The 25556-nt window shown below is 44.3% G+C and overlaps 1 long non-coding RNA gene across 1 annotated transcript in view; it reads right to left on the bottom strand.

Moving 5' to 3' along the window:
* LOC148474466 (uncharacterized) overlaps positions 1–23209 on the bottom strand; it is an 86430-nt gene extending 63221 nt beyond the window's left edge. Inside the window, exon 1 of the long non-coding RNA XR_015872879.1 lies at positions 23121–23209. This is a non-coding gene — a long non-coding RNA (uncharacterized LOC148474466). The remainder of the gene's footprint in view (positions 1–23120) is intronic.
* Between the last annotated feature and the right edge of the window lie 2347 nt (positions 23210–25556).

Below are 25556 nucleotides of genomic sequence, written 5' to 3'. Positions count from 1 at the left end.
GGTACATTAAAGAACATGGGTGCCAGGTGTGTGGTGTTGGCTCCCCCTGAATCCAGGAGCCCATGTGTAAAACACCCCATGCACCCATTAGATTCACAACTGAAATCAGCGTACTAAGGGCCTGATTCAGACACGCTCACGAGCGCATAGCTCTCGCAACTGGGTCGATGGTGGCCCAGTGCACACGCAATGCGCGCGTGCACAAGCCCCTTAGCGAGTGAGAACTTCACTCGCTCCGGGGCTCGCAACAAAACAGGGCGGCTGTCGATGTTGATCGACAGTTCGCCCCGTTTTGTAGCAGGTGGGGGGATGGCTGCACAAACAGAGGCGTTCCCGAAGGAACGCCTGCCTTTTGTGGGCGGCCCTACTGACATCACTCGTGATGTCAGTAGTGGACTTCCTACTCTATTAGAGCAGGAAGTCCACTCGGCATTGCGAGTGCTGAGACCCTACCTTAGGGTCTCCTCGCAATGCCGATGGTCGAGATAATCGCTACCATCGCCAGGCCGCTCGCACAAGCTGTGGGTGGTCACCCACAGCTAAGTGAGCGGCCTGGAGGCAGAAATTAAAAATAAAAAATAAAAAATGCCCTGATTCAGAGCGAGCGCTCCTGAATCAGGCCCTGAGAACCTTAATAGAAAACCATGTTAATTGATAGCTTATTATATATATATTTTGATATTTAGTATTCTTATTTCTTAGTGCTTAGTGTGCATCTGTATTTCCCCCCTTTTTTCTGCTGTAGAACTAGAGGTCTCAGCATGGTAGCACCTCTTGTTATGTTAAATTAGGATGTGCAGGCCAGCCACCCCCTTTTTCATATGTACAGTATGTGTGTATTTAAGGTACACTTGAAGGTGAGACCCTTCTCCTGGGCTGGCACTTCTCCTACCAGCCCTAGGTGATTTTAGTTTAGTATGAGTCCTGTGCATTGCAGTACACACTTGTAATGACACTATTTAATATAAGTTCTAGATAAGTTTATACAATGTGTCAGTATTAGGGATGTTAGGGACCCACCTGATAAGGTTCATCGTAATGTGGTAGGTGGGTAAACATCTTTGGCCAAATATGTACTAAGAACCTTAACCACTTGCCTGGCACAGTCGTATCAGATACGACCATACCAGAGTGGGTTTTGCCTGACATGGTCGTATCTGATACGACCAGTGAGAAACACACAGTGGGCGGCTTGCTGGAAGTTAACTTCCAGCAGATGCCCACCTCAGAGGGACCTGCCGGTTCCTCTACACTTGCGGCTCCCCCTCCTTTGTGTCCCAATCACTGCTGGCCACAGTGATCGGGACTCGGCGGCACCCACCTAGAAGCAGCAACCACGGCTAATGTAGCCGCGGCTGCTGCTGTGACCCGATCACTGTGGCCAGCAGTGATTGGGCAGCCGGACCGTCAGAAGCAGTAGCGCCGCTGCTATGTCTCCGGGCCGCTAGCGGGACACCCACCCGCTGGGGCTCCGGAATATAGTCACAGTGATCAATGAGATGGCCACAGTGATCGGGCAATAAATATATATAAACAGTTGTAAAAAAATATATATATATATATATATATATGTATGTGTATATATATGTATATATATATATATATATATATATATATTGTGTATATATATATATATATAGACCAATGAAAGATTAATCAGCGCCACCTGGATATAGTTTATACACAGATAGGACAGACCTAATATTTAATAACACTATCCCCTTTGGTACTGGGTGTCAGCTATAAGCAAGAGATATGGGCATAGCAGTGGTGTGCTGCTATTGCATAGAAAGATATTGAACAGTGAACATGATACACAGCGACAATAGTGCTAATTTAATAAATAAAAAACTTGCTAGGTCTATAAAATGTCACTGTAAATGAATATAAAATATTGTGTATAAAGTGTCTGTGCAAAAGTAGTTGTCCTAAAAATAACTTCTAAACCTAATTTAAAAGTGAATATTCCATACAAGGATCAAATATAATTAATAACACACCCAATAATGATCCTTAAAACATGATAGTAAAAAGTGACTGTACAGTAATAAAGTGCTTATTAGATCTCCATATATCAATGGCTTATGAGATCAAAAATAATTATATAAGAAGCGAACATACAGTATAAAAAGGGGGGTACAAAATGTATTAAATTAAAAAACATAGAAAACACAAGGGATAAGGGACAAGGTCAATAATAAATTCATACATATAGTCTCCTAAAAATTCATAAAGAATTTAAAAAAAAATTTTTTTAAAAAGCAATAAATACGTTATTTGCAAAGGGAAATTAAAGGAAAATAAGTAAGAATAAAGTGCCAAATGCTTATCTTATTTAAAATTTCCAGGCAAGTTCATATAGGGCAGGAGTGGAGCTTTCCAACGGTTTCGTCCTTCACTTAGACTTCTTCAAGGGTAACTTGCTGGGAAATTTTAAATAAGATAAGCATTTGGCACTTTATTCTTACTTATTTTCCTTTAATTTCCCTTTGCAAAAAACATATTTATTGCTTTTTAAAAAAATGCTTTTTAAAAAATTCTTTATGAATTTTTAGGAGACATAGGGCCAAATGTAATAGGGTGAGAGTTTAGAAAAGTGAGAGTTTCTGACACTTTTTAAACTTTGCCAATGTAATAGAGTCCAAAAACGAAGTAACAGAGCGACCTTGCATGTTTTTTTAGACTTAGAAAACTCTCACGATTTAAAATCTCTTTCAGATGTTTTCCCATTTTGAAGATAAAACTCCACCAATGTGAGAGTTTACTGCTAAACTCTCACATTTTCTAAACTCTCACCCTATTACATTTGGCCCTATATGTATGAATTTATTATTGACCTTGGCCCTCATTCAGAGCCGTACGCTCTGAGCAGAGCGCACGCTCTGAATGAGGGCCGGGCTCCATTTTCATGGAGCGTCCTCCTGGACGCTCGTATAGCTGTGGGTCACCACCCACAGGCTATACGAGCGTGCATTGTGATGGTCGCGATGGTCGAGACCATCGCGACCATCGAATTTGCGAGCCGGAGCCTGCGGTTGAGGTTTTCAACCGCAAGCTCCGGAGTGATTTTGGCTCTATCAGAGCCAAAATCACTCCCACTGACATCACTAGTGATGTCAGTGGGCCGGCTTCTGACGGGAGGCGTTCCCGTGGGAACGCCCCCGTCAGGGAGGCACGCCCCCGGCACGCCCACCAAAGGGGGCGTGCTGTCAATCAACATTGACAGAACGCCCCCTTTGATCGGACACAACGAGCGAAGGACTTTCCTTCGCTCGTCGCGTCTGGCGCATGCGCACGACGGAGCTCCCTCCGTCGTGCGCATGCTCAGTCCATAACATCGACCCACTTGCGAGCGGACAGCCGCTCGCGAGTGGGTCTGAATCAGGCCCCTTGTCCCTTATCCCTTTTTTTTTTTGGTTTGTTTTCTATGTTTTTTAATTTAATACATTTTGTACCCCCCTTTTTATACTGTATGTTCATGTCTTACATAATTATTTTTGATCTCATAAGCCATTGATATATGGAGATCTAATAAGCACTTTATTACTGCACAGCCACTTTTCACTATCATGTTTTAAGGATCATTATTGGGTGTGTTATAAATTATATTTGATCCTTGTATGGAATATTCACTTTTAAATTAGGTTTAGAAGTTATTTTTAGGACAACTACTTTTGCACAGACACTTTATACACAATATTTTATATTCATTTACACTGACATTTTATAGACCTAGCAAGTTTTTTATTTATTAAATTAGCACTATTGTCGCTGTGTATGAAGTTCACTGTTCAATAAAGTGTATATATATATATATATATGTGTGTATATATATACATATGTATGTATATATATATATATATATATATATATATACAGTAAGGTCCATAAATATTGGGACATTGACAGAATTTTCAGATTTTGGCCTCTCTTCACCACCACAATGGGTTTGAAATGAAACAAACAAGATGTAATTTAACTGCAGACTTTCAGATTTAATTTGAGGGTAATTACATCCAAATCAGGTGAACGGTGTAGGAATTACAACGGTTTCTATATGTGCCTCCCACTTTTTAAGGGGCCAAAAGTAATGGGACAAACTAAACAATCCTAAATCTAACTTTCACTTTTTAATACTTTGTTGCAAATCCTTTGCAGGCAATTACAGCCTGAAGTCTGGAAAAACATAGACATCACCAGACGCTGGGTTTCATCCCTGGTGATGCTCTGCCAGGCCTCTACAGCAAATGTCTTCAGTTCCTGCTTGTTCTTGAGGCATTTTCACTTCAGTTTTGTCTTCATCAAGTGAAATGCATGCTCAATCGGATTCAGGTCAGGGGATTGACTTGGCCATTGCATAACATTCCACTTTTTAGCCTTAAAAAACTCTGGTTGCTTTTGCAGTATGCTTTGGGTCATTGTCCATCTGCACTGTGAAGCACCGTCCAATGAGTTCTGAAGCATTTGACTGAATATGAGCAAATAATATTGCCCGAAACACTTCAGACTTCATTCTGCTGCTTTTGTCAGCAGTCACATCATCAATAAATACAAGGGAACCAGTTCCATTGGCAGCCATACATGCCCACGCCATGACACTACCACCACCATGCTTCACTGATGAGGTGGTATGTTTTGGATCATGAGCAGTTCCTTTCCTTCTCTTCTCTTCCCATCACTCTGGTACAAGTTGATCTTTGTCTCATCTGTTCATAGGATGTTGTTCCTGAATTGTAATGGCTTTTTTAGATGTTGTTTGGCAAACTCTAATCTGGTCTTCCTGTTTTTGTGGCTCACCAGTGGTTTGCATCTTGTGGTGAACCCTCTATATTCACTCTTGTGAACTCTTCTCTTCATTGTTGACTTTGACACATATACATCTACCTCCCGGAGAGTGTTCTTGATTTTGCCAACTGTTGTGAAGGGGTTTTTCTTCACCAGAGAAATAATTATTTTGTCATCCACCACAGTTGTTTTCCATGGTCTTTCGGGTCTTTTGGTGTTGCTGAGCTCTCCGGTGCGTTCTTTCTTTTTAAGAATGTTCCAAACAGTTGATTTGGCCACACCTAATGTTTTTGCTATCTCTCTGATGGGTTTGTTTTGATTTTTCAGCCTAATGATGGCTTGCTTCACTGATAGTGACAACTCTTTGGATCTCATATTGAGAGTCGACAGCAACTGATTCCAAATGCAAATGTCACACCTAGAATCAACTCCAGACGTTTTACCTGCTTAATTGATAATGAAATAATGAGGGAATAGCCCACACCTGTCCATGAAATAGCTTTTGAGTTGATAGTCCCATTACTTTTGGCCCCTTAAAAAGTGGGAGGCACATATAGAAACTGTTGTAATTCCTACACCGTTCACCTGATTTGGATGTAATTACCCTCAAATTAAATCTAAAAGTCTGCAGTTAAAGCACATCTTGTTTGTTTCATTTCAAAACCATTGTGGTGGTGAATAGAGGCCAAAATCTGAAAATTCTGTCAATGTCCCAATATTTATGGACCTGACTGTATATATACACATATATACACACACATATGTATATATATATATATATATATATATATACACATATGTGTGTATATATGTATATACATACATATGTTATGTGTATATATATGTATATATATATATATATATACATATATAATGTGTGTGTGTGTATATTAGGGGTGAGCGGGTTCGGATTTCTGAAATCCGAACCCCCCCGAGCCCCCCCGATCCGAGTCCGATCCGAGTCAGGCTCGACTTTTCCCGCCTGACTCGGATTCTGAAATCGAGGCAAAACGTCATCTTCCCGCCTTCCGAGTCTCGCGGGTTTTGGATCCTATATAAGGTACCCACGTCGGCGCCATTTTCTCACTCGGCTGTGGACAGTGAAGAGGGAGGGTGGGAGTTAGGGCTGTGTAGTGTAGTGTAGTGTAGTGCTGCTGTTGTCCACTACTTCAAAGTCCATAGGGGCTGGCTGTGTTGTGCTGTGCTGCTGTTGTTAATAGGGGCTGTGTCCACTACTTCAAAGTCCATAGGGGCTGGCTGGACTGTGTTGTGCAGTCAGTTCTCCATAGGGGCTGTGTCCACTCCAAAGTCCTGTGCAGTGTCCCAGTCCTAAAGAGGTGCTGTAGTGTTGTCCAGGGGGTGCTCTGTCCATCAGGGGTGCTCCCCCCAAGTGCTAAAAATATAATATATTTTCTGTGTTTGTGAATTGTGTGCGCAGTAGCCGCACGTGCATCAACAAAGTAGTGCCAAGCGTGCGCCTGTGTCATAAGTAAAGGGCCGGCTGGCTTGACCGTTAAAGGGTGCTGTAACCCCCGAAAGTACACTCCAGTCCAAACCAAAAAAAAATTATTTTCTGTGTTTGTGAATTGTGTGCGCAGTAGCCGCACGTGCATCAACAAAGTAGTGCCAAGCGTGCGCCTGTGTCATAAGTAAAGGGCCGGCTGGCTTGACCGTTAAGGGTGCTGTAACCCCCGAAAGTACACTCCAGTCCAAACCAAAAAAAAAATTATTTTCTGTGTTTGTGAATTGTGTGCGCAGTAGCCGCACGTGCATCAACAAAGTAGTGCCAAGCGTGCGCCTGTGTCATAAGTAAAGGGCCGGCTGGCTTGACCGTTAAGGGTGCTGTAACCCCCGAAAGTACACTCCAGTCCAAACCAAAAAAAAATTATTTTCTGTGTTTGTGAATTGTGTGCGCAGTAGCCGCACGTGCATCAACAAAGTAGTGCCAAGCGTGCGCCTGTGTCATAAGTAAAGGGCCGGCTGGCTTGACCGTTAAGGGTGCTGTAACCCCCGAAAGTACACTCCAGTCCAAACCAAAAAAAAAATTATTTTCTGTGTTTGTGAATTGTGTGCGCAGTAGCCGCACGTGCATCAACAAAGTAGTGCCAAGCGTGCACCTGTGTCATAAGTAAAGGGCCGGCTGGCTTGACCGTTAAGGGTGCTGTAACCCCCGAAAGTACACTCCAGTCCAAACCAAAAAAAAAATTATTTTCTGTGTTTGTGAATTGTGTGCGCAGTAGCCGCACGTGCATCAACAAAGTAGTGCCAAGCGTGCGCCTGTGTCATAAGTAAAGGGCCGGCTGGCTTGACCGTTAAAGGGTGCTGTAACCCCCGAAAGTACACTCCAGTCCAAACCAAAAAAAAATTATTTTCTGTGTTTGTGAATTGTGTGCGCAGTAGCCGCACGTGCATCAACAAAGTAGTGCCAAGCGTGCGCCTGTGTCATAAGTAAAGGGCCGGCTGGCTTGACCGTTAAGGGTGCTGTAACCCCCGAAAGTACACTCCAGTCCAAACCAAAAAAAAAATTATTTTCTGTGTTTGTGAATTGTGTGCGCAGTAGCCGCACGTGCATCAACAAAGTAGTGCCAAGCGTGCGCCTGTGTCATAAGTAAAGGGCCGGCTGGCTTGACCGTTAAAGGGTGCTGTAACCCCCGAAAGTACACTCCAGTCCAAACCAAAAAAAAATTATTTTCTGTGTTTGTGAATTGTGTGCGCAGTAGCCGCACGTGCATCAACAAAGTAGTGCCAAGCGTGCGCCTGTGTCATAAGTAAAGGGCCGGCTGGCTTGACCGTTAAGGGTGCTGTAACCCCCGAAAGTACACTCCAGTCCAAACCAAAAAAAAAAATATTTTCTGTGTTTGTGAATTGTGTGCGCAGTAGCCGCACGTGCATCAACAAAGTAGTGCCAAGCGTGCGCCTGTGTCATAAGTAAAGGGCCGGCTGGCTTGACCGTTAAAGGGTGCTGTAACCCCCAAAGTACACTCCAGTCCAAACCAAAAAAAAAATTATTTTCTGTGTTTGTGAATTGTGTGCGCAGTAGCCGCACGTGCATCAACAAAGTAGTGCCAAGCGTGCGCCTGTGTCATAAGTAAAGGGCCGGCTGGCTTGACCGTTAAAGGGTGCTGTAACCCCCGAAAGTACACTCCAGTCCAAACCAAAAAAAAATTATTTTCTGTGTTTGTGAATTGTGTGCGCAGTAGCCGCACGTGCATCAACAAAGTAGTGCCAAGCGTGCGCCTGTGTCATAAGTAAAGGGCCGGCTGGCTTGACCGTTAAGGGTGCTGTAACCCCCGAAAGTACACTCCAGTCCAAACCAAAAAAAAAAATTATTTTCTGTGTTTGTGAATTGTGTGCGCAGTAGCCGCACGTGCATCAACAAAGTAGTGCCAAGCGTGCGCCTGTGTCATAAGTAAAGGGCCGGCTGGCTTGACCGTTAAAGGGTGCTGTAACCCCCGAAAGTACACTCCAGTCCAAACCAAAAAAAAATTATTTTCTGTGTTTGTGAATTGTGTGCGCAGTAGCCGCACGTGCATCAACAAAGTAGTGCCAAGCGTGCGCCTGTGTCATAAGTAAAGGGCCGGCTGGCTTGACCGTTAAAGGGTGCTGTAACCCACAAAGTACACTCCAGTCCAAACCCAAAAAAAAATTATTTTCTGTGTTTAGCCGCACGTATATATCAAATCGATATAACATAAATGGAGGACCAAACTTTCTCCGATAAAAATAAAATAGAGAAAGATCAAGAACCACTTCCTCCTAGTGCTGAAGCTGCTGCCACTAGTCATGACATAGACGATAACATGCCATCAACGTCGTCTGCCAAGGCCGATGCCCAATGTCATAGTAGAGGGCACATACAATCCCAAATGGCAAAGTTCAGGAAAATGACCTTGAAAAAGACATTTAAATCAGCTGAAGAGAAACGTAAACTTGCCAATATGCCATTTACGACACGGAGTGGCAAGGAACGGCTAAGGTCGATCCCTAGTATGTTCATGACTAGTGGTTCAGCTTCACATGACGATGGAAGCCCTCCTCCCACTAAAAAAATCAAAAGAGTTAAGCTGGCAAAAGCACAGCGAAGAACTGTGCTTTCTAAGAAGATATCACAAATCCCCAAGGAGAGTCCAAGTGTGGTGGTGGTTGCGATGCCTGACCTTCCCAGCACTGGACAGGAAGAGGTGGCTCTTTCCACCATTTGCACGCCCCCTGCAAGTGCTGAAAGGAGCACCCACAGTCCACTTGCTGATATGCAAATTGAAGATGTCACTGTTGAAGTACAACAGGATGAGGATACTGGTGTAGCTGGCGCTGAGGAGGAAGTTGGCGAGGAGGATTCTGATGGTGATGTGGTTTGTTTAAATCAGGCTCCGGGGGAGACAGTTGTTGTCCGTGGGATGAAAAAGCCCATCACGGTCATGCCTGGGCAGAAGACCAAACATTCCACCTCTTTGGTCTGGCAATATTTCTATCCAAATCCGGACAACAACTGTCTTGCCATATGTACCATATGTAAAGGTGAAATAAGTAGGGGTAGGGACGTCAACCACCTAGGAACATCCTCCCTTATACGGCACCTGCAGCGCGTTCATAAAAAGTTACTGTCAAGTTCAGAAACTTTGGCTAAGACCGTAAGCAGTCCAGGGACACCTAAATCCCGTTGTCCTGTTGTATCCAAGCGCCTGCAAACCACACCGTCAACTCCCTCCTCGTCAATTTCCTCCTTAGTTAGGATCGGAAGTAGTCCTGCAGGCCATGTCACTGGCATGACTGACTCTCCTATCCGGGATTCCTCTGGAGGATCCTGCATTGCTACGCCTACTGCTGCCGCTGCTGCTGTTGCTGCTGCTGGGAGTCGTTCATCATCCCAGAGAGGAAGTAGGAACACCACTACTTTTACTAAACAATTGACCCTCCAACAGTCCTTAGCGAGGAGGATGAAGTACGACAGCAGTCATCCTGAAGCAAAACGTATAACTGAGGCCTTGACTGCTATGTTGGTGTTAGACGTGCGTCCGGTATCCGCCATTAGTGCAGTGGGATTTAGACAATTGATGGAGGTAGTGTGTCCCCGGTTCCAAATCCCGTCTAGATTCCACTTCACTAGGCAGGCGATACCGAGACTGTACAGAAACGTCAGAAAAAGTGTCCTCAGTGTCCTGAAAAATGCCGTTGTACACAATGTCCACTTAACCACGGACATGTGGACAAGTGGAACAGGGCAGACTAAGGACTATATGACTGTGACAGCCCACTTGGTAGATGTATCACCTTACGCAGCAACAGCAGCAGCGTCACCAGTAGCAGCATCTCAGAAATGCCAGCTCGTTACAAGGCAGGCTACGCTGTGTATCACCGGTTTCAGTAAGAGGCACACCGCCGACAACCTCTTAGAGAAACTGAGGGAAATCATCGCCCAGTGGCTTACCCCACTTAGACTCTCCTGGGGATTTGTGATATCTGACAACGCCACCAATATTGTGCGGGCATTACATCTGGGCAAATTCCAGCACGTCCCATGTTTTGCTCACACAATAAACTTGGTGGTGCAGAATTTTCTGAAAAGCGACAGGGGCGTGCAGGAGACGCTTTGGGTGGCCCGAAAAATTTCTGGCCACTTTCGCCATTCAGCGACTGCGTGCCGAAGACTGGAGCGCCAGCAAACACTCTTGAACCTGCCCCGCCATCACCTGAAGCAAGAGGTTGTGACGCGGTGGAACTCAACCCTCTATATGCTTCAGAGGATGGAGGAGCAGCAAAAGGCCATACAAGCCTATACATCCACCTATGACATAGGCAAAGGAGGGGGTATGCACCTGACTCAAGCGCAGTGGAGAATGATTTCCGTGTTGTGCAAGGTTCTCCAGCCCTTCGAACTTGCCACACGTGAAGTCAGTTCAGACACTGCCAGCTTGAGTCAGGTCATTCCCCTCATCAGGCTTTTGCAGAAGCAGCTGGAGAAAGTGAAGGAGGAGCTAAGACGGAGCGATTCCGCTCGGCATGTGGGACTTGTGGATGAAGCCCTTCATTCGCTTTGCCAGGATTCCAGGTTGGTCAATCTGTTGAAATCAGACCACTACGTTTTGGCCACCGTGCTCGATCCTAGGTTTAAAGCCTATGTGGTGTCTCTCTTTCCGGCCGACACAAGCCTGCAGAGGTGCAAAGACCTGCTGGTGAACACACTGTCAGCTGAAGCGGAACGTGACACGTCAACGGCTCCTTCTTCATTTTCTCCTGCAACTGGGGCTGCCAGGAAAAAACTTAGGTATCCTAAGCAACCCGCTGGCGGTGATGCAGGGCAGGCAGGACCAAGTTTGGACATCTGGTCCGGACTGAAGGACCTGGCAACAATTTCTGACATGTCTACTGTCACTGCATATGATACTGTCACCATTGACAGAATGGTGGAGGATTACATCGGTGACAGCATCCAAGTAGGCATGGCAGACAGTCCATACCTGTACTGGCAGGAAAAAGAGGCAATTTGGAGGCCCCTGTACAAACTGGCTCTATTTTACCTGAGTTGCCCCCCCTCCAGTGTGTACTCCGAAAGAGTGTTTAGTGCAGCCGGGAACCTTGTCAGCGAAAGGCGTAGGAGGTTGCTTCCACAGAATGTGGAGAAGATGATGTTCATCAAAATGAATTATCAGCTCTTCCAGGGAGACCAGCCTCCAGAAGGTACAGAGGGACCTGTGGTGGTGGATTCCAGTGGGGACGAGTTAATACTTTGTGAGGATGAGGATGTACACACTGAAGAGGGTGAGGAATCGGTGGATGAGGAGGATGAGGATGACATCTTGCCTCCATAGAGCCAGTTTGTGCAGGGACACATTAATTGCCAGCTTGTTTTGTGGGGGCCCAAACGAACCAATCATTTCAGCCACAGTTGTGTGGCAGACCCTGGCGCTGAAATGATTGGTTTGTTAAAGTGTGCATGTCCTGTTTATACAACATAAGGGTGGGTGGGAGGGCCCAAGGACAATTCCATCTTGCACCTCTTTTTTTTCTTTGCATTATGTACAGTTTGGGGCCTAGTTTTTCAAACTGCCATCCTGTCTGCCACTGCAGTTTCACGCCTAGATGGGTCACGTGTTTGTGCCGCCCACTCGTGTCGCTTAGCATAGTCATCCAGCTACCTCGGTGCAACCTTTTGGACATAAAAACACTATTGTGAGGTGTGAGGTGTTCAGAATAGACTGGAAATGAGTGGAAATTAAGGTTATTGAGGTTAATAATAGCATAGGAGCAGAAAAACCTACAAATTCTGTGATTTTAGCTGTTTTTATGCTTTTTTAAAAAAAAATACAGATCCAAAACACAAAACCCAGAACCCAAAACACGGAAGGGTGGTTTTGGCAAAACCAATCCAGATCCAAAACACGAAGAAAGATCCAGATCCAAAACCAAAACACAAAACACGAAAAGTGGCCGGTGCACACCCCTAGTGTATATATATATATATATATATATATACGTATACACACATATATGTGTGTGTAAGCAGCAGTTATATATATATATGTTCGATATATATATATGTTTGATATATTTATATATATATATATATATATATATATGTTCGATATTGATGGATATCGCAGAGTCTCTGATTAGGGATGGCAACCGACCATCGATGGGTTACAAAACATCGATGGGCTGACTGAAAACAAGAGGTTTGTCATTGCTGGTGGCCATCAATGTTGCACCATCGATGGTAACCCTCAATCGATGTTTAGGAAACATCGGCAGTTGTGGTCTACACAGATCTCCTCGACCAATCGCAAAACAATTGATGGCTACTAACGATGGTTGAACCATCGATGCTACAGCCGTCAATGGCCACCACTACAGTATAACATAAAAATTGCTATTTTTATGTTATACTGTGTTTTAAAAAAATATTTTTTTCAAATAAAATAGTGATGGATAAGTTTCAAATTATGTTCGTGTCCTAATTCAATCATAAAAGAAACCGACAATTTTGGAGCGGTTTTTGGAAAAAGAATTTGTCAGTTAAGTGGTTAATAGAAAACCATGTTAATTGACAGTTTATTATATATATTTTCATATTCAGTATTCTTAATACTTAGAGCGTGCATCTTCATTTCCCCCCATTAGCATAATGTAGTTAGCAGACATCCGTCCTGCTGAGAATCATCCCCATTGGGAGTCCATTTTTACATAGCAACTACTGATGTAGATTCCAAATCTCATTATTAAAGTCCACTTTTTAGCCGGCAGTTCCACTTATAGCCAACTAACAGTACTGTATGATAGTGTTACAGCACTGATGCCCAGCGTAATACAGGGTTGCGGACATTCTGGCTACCCCTCCCGGGAGGGAGCAGCCAGGTCAGCATAGCAGGGGCCATGGCCAGCATAGGGGACATGGCCGGACAGCTTACCCGGCATTTGTGGGCGGAGCAGGCGTGCGGCCATGCAATCGTGTCATTTTGGCCCCACTCCCGCTACGCAATGCTGAGACTACCAGCATTGTGAAGCAGGGGGTGGGGTCAAAATTAATTGAATCAGTGTGAATCGTGTCATCGGCCTCCCACGCTGCGGGGGTTTCTCTTATAACTGCAGGGGGGGGACGGAGGGGTCGGTAGCTGCCGGGAGGCTTGCCTGCCTTTCCGGAAGCCGGGAGTGTTACCTGATTTTCGTGAGGCTCCCGGAGGGTAGGCAAGTATGGCGTAATAGTCTAATGTGCAGCATAGTAACCCATTGTGCAGCATGCAAAGGGCCCATGTGCATTCCCTGTCCAGGGCCCTCTCCCCAGTGGCCGGCAGCAGATTGACGCAGCTGACCGGCAACCGTAGCATCAGTAGACTCTGGCCACTAGTCCAGAGTCTACTGTGCATGTGCAGGTTGCCGGGAAAATGGTGCAGCCTCCATTATCCCAGGGGTTTCCTCACTGCGCATTCACAAAACATTGGAAAAATGGCCGCGGCTGACATATTCCAGCGTTTTGTGCAGGGCTGAGACACCCTACGTGGGACCTCGGAGAGGTAAGTATTAGATAATATGGGTGCAGGGGCCCGTGTACACCGTACACCCTCCACCCATTGTAGATACGCTCCTGATTTATTTGCATAATGTGCTGCTGTAATTGCCAATAACTGTGTGAGCAATATCTGACATATTGATTTTTTTTATAAAAACAAACCTGTGTATATGATATATGTGCTAGTAATATATAAATACTACACATTTTGGGGACATTTTTCTCCGGATGGTTTGTATTGTCCTTATATTTCTTATGTGCTAAGATTAGTATATGTGCCTCTTGAATATTTGATTTCTATAAAAGAGTACACTTGCCTCTCGCAAGGGGAAAGAGATACCATTCTCTGCATTGACTATTGATTTTTACACAATAGGGGGTACAGTATATGTACTAAAGTGCAGGTTTTTAGTAGAGATTAGCGGGACCAGTTCTTAGAGAACTGGACCCACACGATCATAGTGGATCCTAGTAGGATCCGAGTCTGGCTCTGGTTTTCCCGTCTGACTCGGAATCTAAAACGAGGCACAACATCATCTTCCCACTGTCGGATTCTCACAGGATTTGAATTGTATATAAGTCCCTACCTGTGGTGATCGGCGCCATTTCCTTGCCGAGTCCCGGGCTGTCTGGCTGTGCTGTGCTCCGTCCAGGGGGGCTGTCTTGTCCAATACAGGGGTGTGCTGTATTGTCCAATCCAGGGGTGTGCTGTTCTCTGTCCAGAGGGCTGTGTTGCCCATCCAGGGGTGTGCTGTTCTCCATTTAGGGGGCCGTGTTGTCCAATCCAGAGGTGTGCTGTGCTCAGTCCAGGGGGCTGTGTTGCCCATCAAGGGGTGTGCTGTTCTCTGTCCAGGGGGCTGTGTTGCCCATCCAGGGGTGTGCTGTTCTCTGTCCAGGGGGCTGTGTTGCCCATCCAGGGGTGTGCTGTTCTCTGTCCAGGGGGCTGTGTTGTCCATCCAGGGGTGTGCTGTTCACTGTCCAGGGGGCTGTGTTGCCCATCCAGGGGTGTGCTGTTCTCTGTCCAGGGGGCTGTGTTGTCCATCCAGGGGTGTGCTGTTCTCTGTCCAGGGGGCTGTGTTGTCCATCCAGAGGTGTGCTGTTCTCTGTCCAGGGGGCTGTGTTGTCCATCCAGGGATGTGCTGTGCTCTGTCCTGGGGGCTGTGTTGTCCATCCAGGGGTGTGCTCTGCTGTCCATCAAGGGGTGTGCTGTCCAGGGTTGTACTGTCCATCCAGGTGTGTGCTATACAGGGGTGTGCTGTCCATCCAAGGGCATTCACAGGCTGTAAAAAAAAAAAGTCAATAAAAAAGCAAAAAAAATAATAAGTTACAAAAAAATAAATGTATATTTTTTTGTGCTGTACCCCAGTGTATCCATATAAGCACTGTGATGCTGCAGGCCGTACCCCTCCAGTGTATGCATATAAGCACTGTGATGCTGCAGGCCGTACCCCTCCAGTGTATCCATATAAGCACTGTGATGCTGCTGGCTGTACCGCAGTGTCATACACGTATTGTGATGCTGTAGGTCATACCGCCAGGTCCGGTGCACAGTGCCTCGGCACCCTAGGCAAAACTTCAGCCTACTGAACCGCCCCCACCACCACCAAGACCCATTTTCCAGCCCCTCCGGTGAAAGTTAGGAGGCGGCATCTTACAAGTTTCACAGCAGTCACCTGCATTTAGTTCAAAAAGAATGTCCCTCTCAGAGACTTCCTTAATATTGTGCTAGGCAGGCTCTTGGTGCCCTAGGCAGCTGCCTAAAGCTGCCTAATGGTAGAGTCGGCCCTGCATACCGCATTGTAATATAATATTAGTAGTATTGTGACGCTCCCGGGCCGTACTGCAGTGTAACATTCATACACATATTGTGATGCTCTAGGTCATACACCAATGTAATATTCATATACGTATTGTTACGCTGTAGGCCATAACACCGTGTAACATTCATACACGTATTGTGATGCTGTAGGCCATAACGCAGTGTAATATTCATACAAGTATTGTGATTTGTGATGCTGCCAGCCGTACCGCAGTGTAATATTCATAGTTTGAAATGGAGATGTTGCCAATAGCAACCAATCAGAGTCTATCTATTATCATCTAGAAGGTGCTAGATAAATGTTAAGTAGAATCTGATCTCCACTTCTAAAAAATTTTTTAGTTACACTGCCGGCCATACCGCAGTGTAATATTCATAAAAGTATTGTGGCGCTGTGTAGTCATACCGCAGTGTAATATTCATACAAGTATTGTGATTTGTGCTTGCAAAAGTCCAAAGTATTGGATGAAACTAGTTGCTGCCTCACTTACCTTCACATTGTCCAGACCGAGCTCAAGAGTATTTCCTTCCCACCAAGCACCCTGAATTGAGGTTTGCGATTCACTAAGACATGGAGTATCTGCTGATCCTGGCACACTGCATGCCCTAGTGCTAACCACTACAGCACTTGGTCCCAGTACTATAGCCTGTGGGAACCAACAGTGAGAGTGAGCCACAGGATTTTTGAGCTCCCGGACGGATCCAACACAGAGAGCTGCCGCACAGCGCCACAACAACACATGATCACTAACAAAGTTTTTTGGTGTTGGAAGGAATTTATTAAAGCAGCTGGAGCTTGTGCTATGAAACTAAGAGGAAGGTAACTCTTGTATGTTACACACAGACATTAAGCAGTCCATTGACATTTTACATGATCCTCATCTTCTCCTTATCCGGTCCATACTTATAGATTTCATCTGCCTCATTTATATATATTCAGCTGGAATTTTATTCACCATTTATATAGTTCATATTTTATGCTGTATGTATGATTTATTTGTCATTATTTTTATATGCTAGTTCATTGTATGATACATTTTTGCAGTGACTAGTCAGTTGTTTTTACTGTGTAGCAAAATGTCTTTATTGTTACAATAAATTATTATAGTATGTCAATTGGTGACTGTTTCTATCTAGCAGTTTTTACTTTTTAATGTGTATCTTTGTGGAGTTGGCAATTTTTGTCCTCCACTAACTGCAGCAGGTTTGTTTCAGTACATTGGTAGTTTCAGGTGCTGGAAATATTCTTTTTATTCACTGGCCACACTGTAGTGTAATATTCATACACCTATTGTGACGCTATAGGTCATACCACAGTGTAATATTCATACAAATATTGTGACACTGCCGACCGTACCGCAGTGTTATATTCATAAAGTATTGTGACGCTGTACGTTCACACCGCAGTGTAATATTGTGACGCTGTAGGTCATATTGCAGTGTAATATTTCATAAAAGTATTGTGATGCTGCCAGCCGTACTGCAGTGTAATATTCATACACGTATTGTGACGCTGTAGGTTACACCACAGTGTAATATTCATACAAGTATTGTGACACTGTAGAAGGTCATACAGCAGTGTAATAATCATATAAGTATTGTGATGCTGTATGTTCATACCGCAGTGTAATATTCATACAGTATTGTGACGCTGTAGGTTCATACCGCAGTGTAATGATCATACACGTATTGTGACACTGTAGGTCATACGGCAGTGTAATATTTCATACAAGTATTGTTACTCTGCCAGCCATACCGCAGTGTAATATTCATAAAGTATTGTGATGCTATAGGTTCATACCGCAGTGTAATGATCATACACGTATTGTGACGCTGTAGGTCATATGGCAGTGTAATATTTCATACAAGTATTGTGACGCTGCCGGCCGTACCGCAGTGTAATATTCATAAAGTATTGTGATGCTGTAGGTCATACTGCAGTGTAATATTCATAAAGTATTGTGATGCTGTAGGTCATACGGCAGTGTAATATTTCATACAAGTATTATGACGCTGCTGGCCATACCGCAGTGTAATATTCATAAAAGTATTGTAACGCTGTAGGTCATACTGCAGTGTAATATTCATACAAGTATTGTGATGCTGTAGGCTCATACTGCAGTGTAATATTCATACAATTATTGTGATGCTGTAGGCTCATACTGCAGTGTAATATTCATAAAAGTATTGTGACGTTGTAGGTCATACGGCAGTGTAATAGTCATACAAGTACTGTGATATTGTAGGTCATACGGCAGTGCAATATTCATACCAGTATTGTGACGCTGTAGGTCATACCGCAGTGTAATATTCATACAAGTATTGTGATTTGTGATGCTGCCACCCGTACCACAGTGTAATATTCATAGTTTGAAATGGAGATGTTGCCCATAGCAACCAACCAGAGTCTGTCTATTATCTTCTAGAAGGTGCTAGATAAATGTTAAGTAGAATCTGATCTCCACTTCTAAAAACCTGCACTGTAGTAAATATACCCCTAGACCTTTATTACTACATTTCATAGTGCTTGATAGATAATTACTCAAGGCCCTATCTATCTTCTGTCAATCACCTGAATATAATTTCTGTGTGTGCTAAGGGTCACCATGGAGATGTTATTATAATGTATACTAGGGTTACCTAACCAAAGGTCACACCACCGCATAGCACATAACTATTGTATATTCAATTTTAGCACTCCATCGGTGTAGGCACACCAACCAGTGTGTTTTGTGTAAATCTTGTCGGTGTTGTGAGTCCATTAAGTTTAATATTGACAATTTTCAAAAAGAGTGTCCCAAAAATGAGCTTTCTTTCCCTTTCCATATAGTGACTAACTGCTGCTCTAGGGAGCACCTCGGGTCTCAATACCTATATTTTTTCTTACCTTTTCCCTAAATTGTTCAAGGAATATGTTTTGTTCTACTCTGACCTTTTCATATATTGGTTTATAAATACTTTTTCCACCTTACAGTGGAACCAGTGCACCTGCCTACACCCTTTTTCTATACACCTATACTAACCTGTTAGTGTATATACTCCTGTGCCAGCCCCTCTACTCATAATCAAGACTACAGTGTCCCCCAGGTGGATTACGAGGAAGAGATTTTATGGTGGGTACAAAAATCAATTTTCCGCATTACCACTGCGCAACAGATACAGTACACAGTGGCAACGGGATTAGCATCAATAGGACACCCATCAGCCATTAAGAAGTAGTAGTGGCTGCAGCAAATTTCACAGCCACTACTGTAACTGCATCTACCTTTGAGCTATCCATACACGCACTGGCGGTTCTGAGTACCTAGAAACACCCCCTGCCCATTGCTACATCTACCCGTACCTCCCCTCCAGCAGTGGCAGGATGGCTCCATTTGCCGGGTACCCACTGAGATTTCGTTACCAGCGGGCACCCGGCTCCTTCCCCGCAGCAGCAGCCAGAGGATGTAGCTCACTCCTGAGCTCTGGCTTCCGCAGTGAGCACTATGGGAGAGACGTCATGACGTCTCTCCCATAGATCCGAGGAGCACTCAGACCGGACGGCAGCGGATGCAGGAGCAGGGCTTAAGGTAAGTATTGTATTTGTATTTTTAATTTTATTTAATCTTTTTAGAGGCACTACCACTGCGGGCATCTACTATAGGGAGCATTACCACTGGGGGCACAACTAATGGGGATATTACTAATGGGGGCATTACTACTTCGGTCACTACTATAGGGGACATTACCAATGTGGAATTTACTACTGGGGGCATTTCCACTCTGGGCACTACTAATGGGGGCATTACTGTAGGGGGTATTAACACTGGGGGCACTACTACAGGGGGCATTACTACTGGGACACTACTACTGGCTTCATTACTAATGGAGGCACTAGTAATGGGTGCATTACTACTGGGGGCACTGCTAGTTGGTTCATTACTAATGGGGGCACTACTAATGGGTGCATTACTACTGGGGGCACTACTAATGGGTGCATTACTACTGGGGGAACTACTAATGGGGGCACTAGTACTGGGGGCATTACTACTGGGGGGCATTACTTCAGAGTGCATTACTAATGGGGGCACTACTATTATTATTATTATTATTATTATTATTATCCTTTATTTATATGGTGCCACAAGTGTTCCGCAGCACCTTACATAGTACATAAAACTAATAAGTGAACAAATAATAAAAAAAAAAAAAAGTAACTTACAGTACAGTGAAGGACATTATATAAATTGCTGCAATAGTGATTAAAACACTCACAATAAGCAGCATGGAGCTGTTAGAGACGTGTTAGGTGCCCTTATGGGGAGTAAGGAGTAGAAGAAAGTGTAAGGAGAAGCACATGAGGGAAGAGGTCCCTGCTCGTGAGAGCTTACATTCTAAAGGAATGGGTGCATTACTACTGGGGGCACTACTAATGGGGGCATTGCATAGGGAGCACTGCATAAGGGACACCGCTACTGTGGGCACTGCATAAGGGGCACCACTGCTGGGGGCACTGCATAGGGAGCACTACTGCTGTTGCCATTGTATAAGAGGCACTACTGCTGTGGGCATTGTATAAGGGACACTACCACTGTGGCCATTGTATAAGGGACACTATTACTGTGGGCATTTTGTATAAGGGGCACTAATGTGGGTATTGTGTAAAAGGGGCACTACTGTGTGTCATAACATGAACATGTGACTACTGTGTGGTGTAAAGTGCACTGGTAGTTTAAATGTTGTTCTTACATACTGTTGCATATTGTGCATAAGCAAGTTTTATGCCCAGATGCTTTGTTATTTATATTATTTATTGTTATTTATGTTAAAACACTTGAAGTACACAATAAAGTGAATGTTAGAGGCTTATGCTGGTTAGACTTTTTTGTCATTGGTTCTGTAACTAATTATTTGGAAACCCCATCTTTCAAAATCCTGCTTTTGCCGCTGCTACCCCCTCAGTATAGCTGATTATAATAATCAAACAACCCACCTGGCAGTCTGTCGCTCAGGTTATAATAGTGCAGTTTTTTTTTAAAAAGGAAGATGCCCTTGAAACACCATTCATTTGCAATTGTGCATCCCATATGCACAACATGGGTAGTGTGAAAGATACAGTAGAAAAACAAATGTAAAAGAAAACAAAATGAAAAAAATAAATATAAAACATTTATGAACAATGGAGCCCTATGGAAATGTCTTGGTTCCTGTACCATAATTGCAGGATGGAATGAATCTCACTGTCACTAACTTGAATAACCCTGCGGTTCCCACTATTGAATTCAAGCTCCCCTCTCAGCCAATGAACGTTCAGCCAATACTTTTCTATAGGATATGCAGCAGCTGGAGTGCCAGTCGCGAAGTACCGACCTTAGAGGACGGTCCTCTGTCTGTGGGGTCCGGTGTCTGTTTTTTTGTTTTCCAAAGACCTCACATGCCTACATGGAAAGACGAAAACCTGAACCAAGGGGTTGGTGAGTATGTTTTTTTTTTTACAGGTTATGCTATTAGATTCTACTGAACAAGGGAACAGAATGGCGCTAGGGACAAGATAAGTATGTAGTGTGAGTGTGTGTGTGTGAGTGAGTGAATCAGTGAGTGAATGTGTGATAAAAGACATAGGGGTCTATTTACTAAGCAGTGTTACTGTAGGAGACAGAGTGAAAAGTGATAAGAAAGTGATAAGGTGCCAGCCAATCAGCTCCTAACTGTCATTTTTCAAACACAGCCTGTGAGATGACAGTTGGGAGCTGATTGGCTGGCACCTTATCACTTTCTTATCACTTTTCACTCTGTCTCCTAACACTGCTTAGTAAAAAGACCCCCTAAATCCTATGGTATGTGTGTCCTGTCTTTTGTTTAATATTTCTTTTACAGGAGGGTCAGCGGCACCAGTGGGCCCTAATGCCCCGCATGCTGGTACTTGTAGTTCCACAAGTACCAGCGTGCGGTGAAGGCTTGCTGGAACCACTACCCGCCCTGGGGGAGTTGCAGTCATGGGGGGGGATAGGCGAGCTGGCCGGTTCATGCGCAGCACCTTCGCACTGTTTTTTTTCTTCAAAATACGGTAAAAAGATTGCGGAGGGGATTCACAGGGACAGAACTTTATGGCAAGGGATTTTTAATAAATCCCTGTGATATTTCCTAAATCCGCAATGCGAAAATATCACACTACAATCTGCATTTTAAATGCAGATTGTAGTAAGTAGGACCCTATGTGTTTAGAAGAAATCTGAAAGCACTGTGATACATTGGCACAATTAGGCTCCTGAGTCTTTAACTTTGCTTGTTTTACAACATCCCCATAAGCTTCAATCTTACATGACGTGGGATTCTGGGATGCCAGATGCTTTTAGATTATCATTATTTTTAGCCCACCTGCTAGGAGCTGTTGTGTCTGTCCAGAAGCAGCATTGCAGTGTTCTATACTGGCTCTATTTCTGTATAATTCTGACTCTGTAACGCTATGAAGGACAAGAGTTGCTGGATAAAAGGAACAATACATTTTACAAGCTATTTGAAGAATATAGCCGGTAATACGACACATAGACACTGGAGTTTTAGCAGACGGAGAATTCAATTTATCTGCAAAGTCATCTATCTCATCCATTTTCTTTGTGTCTACAAACATCATATGACAGAAAAGAACATCCTCAGTTTGTGTTCTGCTGTTCTTGGTACAGCGAGTCCTTATCACTGACATCTACACCTGCATGCCGTCTGTGTACTGTCCCTGAAATCATTAATCAAAACTAAAGTACAGTAGCTGCTCTTTTCAAGGAGGCAGAGCTGAATTATACAAAACATGACACTGAATGTTAATATAAAAGTTTGGCTGTGAAACTGATATAATAATGGCACAGTATTAATATCGCCGGGATCAATTAGAAGAGATCTCTGCAGTTGAAAAAAAAATTAAAATTCAAGTGTTCACTCCTGTTATGATAATTAAGTTTTCTGCCGCCTTCTGGTGGAAAAGTATTCCCATGTCAAAGTTATTACATTGTGCGTCACGTATTCCCTAGAAGGGCTGGGTTTGTTTCGTCAACAGTCATAGAGTCGACATGACCATGTTGATATCATGTCGGCAACGATGACTTATCTGCATGATTAGAATGTTGACAAAACTATGAGGTCTATGTACTAAGCCTTAGAGAGATATAAAGTGGTTGGAGATAAAGTACCACCCAATCAACTCCTAACTAACCAAGGGTTAGTACTTAGACCCCCTATGTGTCCTGGCGGTACGGCAATCACTTACCTGGTAGCGGCTCCAGCGATGCAGACGTATCTTTTGGTCCAGCAATCAGCTGATCCAACACTGGTGAGTACACTGCCCCTATCCTAACCATAACCCTCCTCCTAGTGTGAACATGAATCATGTCGACATTTCAACAATGTCGACATCATAACTGTCATCATTGCCGTGTTGCCATTACGATTGTCACCATTTTGAATGTTGATATGGTGACTGTATACCCCCTAGAACTCCATTTGCTTGGAAGCATTTATTTTAGCACAGGATTCTCTTACCTGGGGATGCTTGTTCACAAAACAAGAGAACTGTGAGGTTTAGAAGGAGCTGGCCCATGATAGCTCATAGTACAGTCTGGACACAGCTGGTAAATTAGAGAGGAGCTGACTCCCAGGCCGGCTTCCTCTATATTACATGGCTCTCCTGCTGTTTGGGCTGAAGCCTGCCCAGGAGAGAGCATAGCACATAAACAATGCTTTGGATGAAATTCTTTTCTGAGCAAATTGGGTTCCAGGGGAATCTATTTTGTTTGCTAAGTATATTGTACACAAGGCAGTACATACAGTAGTAAAACAAAAAACTAACTCGCTCCTCATTTAGATTGTTACCCCTGGACCCATTCACTGTTATTAAATGTACAGGTGAAAGAATTTGTACATTGGAGATCCAATGAAGCTGCAGTAATAGTTAAAGTGAAAAATCACAGGTTTATTTATATACAGGAACGATACGTAACTTCTGTTAAATTCACAAGGATCCAGACAGTGAACAGCCCTGAGATGAGTGACAGAAGGCATTTAATATGTCCCAGCGTGTTTTCTTATACACGAGGCATGGGTCAGCAGACTCTGACTGGACAGAGGGCCCGATTCAGACCCATTCGCTAGGCTGAGTTCGCATGTTTTTGTATATTTGCATTTTCATTGGTGATATAGTTAGGAGGGGAGTGTAGGCGTGCTTTGAGTTATATCTATGCTCTGTGGAACTTTATAGTTTCTCTTGCCTGTTGGACATCTTGCAGGGAAGCACTTGCGCAGTTCTTGACTGAGAATTTGATTTCATATCTGTTCTTTTCCTCTATTCTATATCTATATCCCTATTTTCCTCAATTTCATTATTTAATTCTCTTCATCTTTTTGTTATATATTTTTCTATTCCCTCCTAGCTTTTATTTTCTCAGCCTCTGTTTTTCTGTCCTTCTCTGTCCCTCATACTGGCAAAGACCCACTCTAGTCGCACTGCTGGCCTCCAGGCCTGCTACTTGTGGGATGCACGCTGGGTGCTGCTGGTGTGGCTCCATCCTCACAGTCACACGTGCCTTTGTCCATTGCCTGTTGGGATTGCCAGTGAAGGGATCCTCATAGCTATCCATGTACATGCCCTCGGGTGGTGCTCCAGTAGTGTCTGCTTTGGGGGCACTGGAGCAGGAATGCAATAATTCCACAATGTGCAATTCCGACCTCAGGGCCTGATTCAGACCTGCTCGCTAGATGCGTTCGTACGCAGCCGTCAGCTGCCAAAGTATTCAAATCCGGCGATCGCACGCAAGGTATTTGCACGCCCGCTATGTCTTGGATGTGCTATTTATACCAGACTTGTGGACCAACCTCATTGACATAAGCATCCTAGAAAATAAAGGCTTCAAGGTCAAGTTTGCAGAGATCAAGTGTGTTGTGCAAAATAAGAAGAACAGTGATAGCAACATCAACCCGGTGCTGGCAGCTATACACCCTAGACACAGAGTGTTGCACGATGAGGGCCTCTGAGACAAGTCAGTCTATGGAACTGTGATACAGACGGCTAGGCCACCTGGGTTTTGAGAATGTTCCAAAGCTTCTTCAGGGAATGGTGTTGGGAATATCCTTGAGTGATACGGAGAGACTGGCGTGTGAGAGCTGTGTAAGCAGCACTATCGCACGCAGGGGGGGTTCTAAGTACCCAGAAACCCCACCTGGCCAACCAAATATTTTTTTCAGAGATGGAGACAGCCTTGTCTCCATCTCTGCACCATCCTCAGGCCACCCACAATCGGTGCTACCTGGGCGCTGCCTGTTCAGCTGTCAGTGCTTCCTCGTCAGCTGGCTTTCATACCACCTGATGCGGAAGCGCTGGCAGGTGCAGCGGCAGTGGCCGGGTGGTGTGCCGCAATCACAGCCCTCCCAGAGAGAGCTAGAAAGAGGGAGGCTCACGCCGCGACCGCCCAGCAGCAGCAGCCCGGCATTTAGGGAGTGTCTAAGTATGCTATGTGTATGTATGTTGTGTGTGTGTGTGTGTGTAAGTATTCTGTGTGTGTATGCAGTGTGTGTATGTATTAGGGGTGTGCACCGGCCACTTTTCGTGTTTTGTGTTTTGGTTTTGGATCTGGATCTTTCTTCGTGTTTTGGATCTGGATTGGTTTTGCCAAAACCACCCTTCCGTGTTTTGGGTTCTGGGTTTTGTGTTTTGGATCTGTATTTTTTTTAAAAAAGCATAAAAACAGCTAAAATCACAGAATTTGTAGGTTTTTCTGCTCCTATGCTATTATTAACCTCAATAACCTTAATTTCCACTCATTTCCAGTCTATTCTGAACACCTCACACCTCACAATAGTGTTTTTATGTCCAAAACGTTGCACCGAGGTAGCTGGATGACTATGCTAAGCGACACGAGTGGGCGGCACAAACACGTGACCCATCTAGGCGTGAAACTGCAGTGGCAGACAGGATGGCAGTTT

This window comes from Taudactylus pleione, unplaced genomic scaffold (assembly GCF_031769625.1).
Source record: "Taudactylus pleione unplaced genomic scaffold, aTauple2 ptg000842l, whole genome shotgun sequence".
Lineage (NCBI taxonomy): Eukaryota > Metazoa > Chordata > Amphibia > Anura > Myobatrachidae > Taudactylus > Taudactylus pleione.
Note: the sequence above shows the minus strand (reverse complement) of the source record. Positions and strands in the feature narration are given on the sequence as shown.